General features: G+C 34.4%; 1 long non-coding RNA gene across 2 annotated transcripts; it reads right to left on the bottom strand.

The window, feature by feature from the left end:
- Nucleotides 1-236: 236 nt before the first annotated feature.
- On the bottom strand, nucleotides 237-3,033 carry LOC141627303 (uncharacterized). Of its 2 annotated transcripts, none has more exons than XR_012536868.1 (7): nucleotides 2,912-3,033; nucleotides 2,724-2,807; nucleotides 2,565-2,617; nucleotides 1,722-1,765; nucleotides 1,478-1,564; nucleotides 913-1,026; nucleotides 237-421 (listed from the first exon to the last, which is right to left on the bottom strand). It is a non-coding gene; the product is annotated as an uncharacterized LOC141627303 (long non-coding RNA). The 2 variants fall into 2 exon arrangements; XR_012536869.1 differs by having other exon boundaries at nucleotides 917-1,026.
- Between the last annotated feature and the right edge of the window lie 1,607 nt (nucleotides 3,034-4,640).

The following is a 4,640-nucleotide window of genomic DNA, read 5'->3' as shown; positions in this document are numbered from 1 at the left end:
CATGTTTTCTATAATATCGGTTGTTAAAAAACCGCCACTAAAGGTAATTATGACGTCAGTTGTTAGTAAACAACCGCCACTTAAGGTGAACTAATAGTGGCGTTTCTTACTTAAGAACCGCCGCCATAGATAGATATCTTTTTTTTAAAAAAAATTATTTGCTACCAAAATTCGGTAGCAATATCCTATAAATTTAACAAGACAAATAGCAAAATAAACAAATAATGCATACAAAAGAATGTCAACCAATGAACTTGCATATCATCCGAACAATAGAACAATAATGTCGATGTTCAAAATTATACATCCAAGTGTATAAATAATCACATACACGTCTTAGTTAATAAACTAATCAACATTCCATGTTCTCTAAACATTTAGTATTTAACATCTTTCATCTCGTCAATTAAGATTGTTGAACCTGCCATAATACATTTAGCAAACCAATACTTAGAAATACAACTTATTAAATTCAACCATAAGGCACTATAGAACACTCCGATTGAAAAGCAATTCAGAGACCAAATTATTCAAAATTTTAACTTCATATTAGCATGTTTTAAGGAGATATGAACGTTATTAGCGAGAATTAGTCGGTGACCGCAATCAAGTCTAACTCAAGTAGAGGTAAAATCCTATTTAAAAATCAAGCTAGTTGCTAGTAAAACAAACAGATAAGTTAGAAAAAACTGAATTAAATCTAAACAAATAAAAGTAATAAAAAAAAAAAAAAACGAAGTATACCTAGACAAATACAGAGATATAGGATACAGCGAGTGTCTTGGAAAAAAAAAAGATCAGTATTGTAGCTCTATTAATGGTAACATAAGCTGAATTGATCATAATTCGTACTGGGACCATAACACACTAGCACCAAATATATGGGGCGTATATGAATAAAAGAAAAGTTACCTACACATTTCCACTTCTCCTTGTTATCATCCACCTCGGCAAAATGAAAGCTTGGGAGCGGATGAACATGAGTAAGACCAGCAGCAGATAGCTTCTTTCAATGTCCAGTACCAGCTGAATCATTCATGTAGGACACTAATTACATGAACCATTGTTCTATACGGAAACAATCAGAGCAAATGCAAGTAGATTTCTAGTATTCCAATACTAAGTGTCTTGATTAAAGTTCTCTGAATAAATCTTAGCGAGAATAAACTACATCGGTAAGATGTATCAAGATTCACAAATATTAGCAAATCAGTGATCACACAAGAGAATAGTTGCTCTTTGCTATATTTGCAGAAGTTACATCTAAAATGCGTACTGCCACCAAAAATTCTTACCCTTAAATATATTAGCATGCTGGCCTATAACTATTTCACACAGCACGTTCATGAAGTAAGCTAAAGTTTGTATCAATTGTTGTCTGGAAGGTTCTTTCAGAAAATTGTACAACAAAATCCTAGAATACCAGAGAGTTATGGACTCTACAAGTAGGGTGATATTTTGGATAACTGTTGAATACCTGTTGAAGTCGAGCTGTGCATTATTGTTCTTTCCCAACACAACCTTCTACCATCCTAAAATGATATCAGATGGGGCCTTAATGATCCTAGTATAATTGAAAAAGAAAATGGCATCAACAATTAAGCTTGCACACCAACTTGTGGTCCTCCCTTTGTCTTTTTTCTAATCTTGACAGTTAGCAATTAGTACTCATGCACAAGCTAATGAGTATACATGCCTACACACGAAAAGAGAGAGCAAACCTCGAAATAATTATAAAAGCTCTTCCTATGCCATTTTCCGAAGCCTATAGACCACAAGAACAAAGTGCGCACAAGTTAAACTAATCATTCGAAATTCTATAACAAGTCAAAAGGACAATGAAATCAAATGTTAGGGGAAAAAACAAGGGGGAGGAAAGTTAGAAATAGATTTATATTATTGAAGATGCTAAACAACAACTACGGACTAATAATTCCACTGAGATTTTGTTTAAAATTCTGCCCACATATCATCAATACCAATTACTCCTTGTTATTTAATATTGAGAAAAGGTAACGAAATAGTTCGTTGTTGATCAAAATTATTCATAAGAAACAAATTAATAAAACACCAATCAATAAAAATTACTCTAATAACTTACCAAACAAAGATAAATCAATGACTAGAATGCAGTGTTTGAATGGGGGAATAGTCAGCGTTCAAGAGAAAACTCAATCCAAAAGAAAAAGTCATCTCTATAACTAGTTACTAATTATATCAGCCCACTGTCAATAACTACTAAATGGGATACCATATCAATTCAGGCTACTCCAATTGCAACAAAAATATCATTGTAACAAATTGCTCACACCCAACCTTAGTAGACTATGTTGTCTACCACATACGATACTGCCTCTCTACTACTGGACTACTAGTTTTCGAGTGCCAATTACTAACTCATTCAACTCATATTAATCTTCAAATTAAACTGTAGCATGTCATCATTATCTCATCAAGTAATTGATCCCCACAACAAAATTAAAATTACAACATCATTATCACTACCTTAAGCTACCCCAATCACTGACCAAATAATAAAATCATTAACAAAAAACACTTAATACCTGGCACAACAGTTGACAAAATGGAAATGGTAGAGCAACCAATTGGTACGATACTGAACAAAATGAAACAATAAGCAATTGATTATAATTGAAGCAAATAAAGGAATGAAACAATGAGAAAGAAACAGAAGGAGAGGAGGGTAGATAAAAAAAATGAACCTTTGTAGATATGACTAAGTGAAAGAAGCTGGAGATATTTCTGCGATTGGATTGTAGATGAATCGTTAGATTTCCCCAGTATCACTGCAAAAAGGAAGAACAATAAAAATGAGATTATTAAATGTATGAACCCAAAATCAAATTAAGCAAAAATATAGAAGATTGAAGTGATAAGATCGAAAAATAACGTTATCTGGTCGAGGAACTGAAAGCGTCATGGTGGCGGTGGCGTTGGAGGGACTGGTGACCGTCAATCAGTCAGATAAGCTGATAGGGTGTTGGGTAATTGTAAAACAAAACCCTAATTGATATTGAGATTTGCTATATCACGCCCCCTGTTTTACTTGTTACGCCCCCTATTTTTTTATGGGTATTGCTTTTTCACATACGCCTTTTACTCTTTCACATACGTAGTTTACAATGTTACCCTTCTCATTTCTTTCTTACATTACCCAATCAATTTTTTTCTCCCTTTCATAATCCCCCTTCACCATTAAATCACCACCATCCATCTCCATTAACCACCACACACCTCCATTAACCACCACCTCGCCGGAAACCCATTACTCCGGCCGACCCCACACCTGCCGGACCTCGGCCAGCCACCCCCTGCGACTGCCGACACTCCCCTCCGACTACTGCCCTACCCCGCACTACCCCTCCCCCGCAGTCCACCGGAAACCCATTATTATTATTATTACTATTATTATTATTATTACTTTTCTTGTAAATAGTGTTGTAAATAAATGATGGCATTATCAGTGTTGTATATAAATGTCGTGATACTATCGATTTGCAGTTGCAGTATAATATCAAGTGTTCGTGTGAGAATTTAATTTACAGTTTGAACTTGCTATTAAATCGTTCATAGAGTACTTTGTTTCACTTAAATGACTCGTGCTACACTTAATGTCGTCTAAGCGACATAACTCCACTACCCCGCCATTGTTGAAACATGTACTGTCTACCAATATAGGTTCACGGAGAACATTCTTAGCCGTTTGACCGTGTTGTTCCAAAGTATTTACTTCACGCCTTCCGCCATCAACATAATTGAAGAACTTTTAGTGTGATTATAAATCCTAATTTGAAGACAAAATAATTAATAAACAATAAACAAGTTTTTAATAATTGCTAAACAAATTAGTATTACTTCATTAATTGAAGAATTTGAAGAGTTGTAATCCATTGCTCAAGTTTTAGAAGAATTAGGTTTTAATTTTAGGGAAAATGGTATATAAAAAACCTAATTAGTTTAGATTTAAGAAAAGGGTAGATGATGGAAACTTTATGAAAAAAAGTATGTGAAAGAGTAAAAGACGTATGTGAAAGAGCAACACCGTTTTTCATTTATTCCTATTTTGCCCTTAAACTATGTATTTAGTTATGTAAAATATTTCTAGTTTTTTATTTTATAATTTTTTGAGACGGTTTTTTACAAAATTAAATAAATTTAAATCGTACTCATTCATTCAAGACGATATTAAATCGTTACAAAAAATCGTCTAGAATGAATGAATGAAAAAATTATATCGTTTCAAGAATAATGATTACAAGATTTAAAAAATAAAATAAAATTTAGCGGCACACATAACACGATTTAAAAAAATACGAAAATTGGCCTCGTCATGTAGCTTACAAGACACAGGCACACAGCCAAGGACCCGTCATGTGGATTACAAGACATGGCCAAGGACATGTCGTGTGAATTACAAGACACGGCCATGGCACTGTCATGTGGCTTACAAGACATGGCCATGGATCTGTCATGTAAACCACATGACACACCCATGGTTCTGTCGTGTAAACCACACGACATGGCCATGGCACCGTCTTATACTTCACATGACACTACCATGGCCGCGTCTTGTAATTCACATGACACCACCATGGTCGCGTCTTGTAATTCACAAGACA

The sequence above is a fragment of the Silene latifolia genome, chromosome Y, assembly GCF_048544455.1.
Source record: "Silene latifolia isolate original U9 population chromosome Y, ASM4854445v1, whole genome shotgun sequence".
In the NCBI taxonomy this organism is placed as follows: Eukaryota; Viridiplantae; Streptophyta; class Magnoliopsida; order Caryophyllales; family Caryophyllaceae; genus Silene; species Silene latifolia.
Note: the sequence above shows the minus strand (reverse complement) of the source record. Positions and strands in the feature narration are given on the sequence as shown.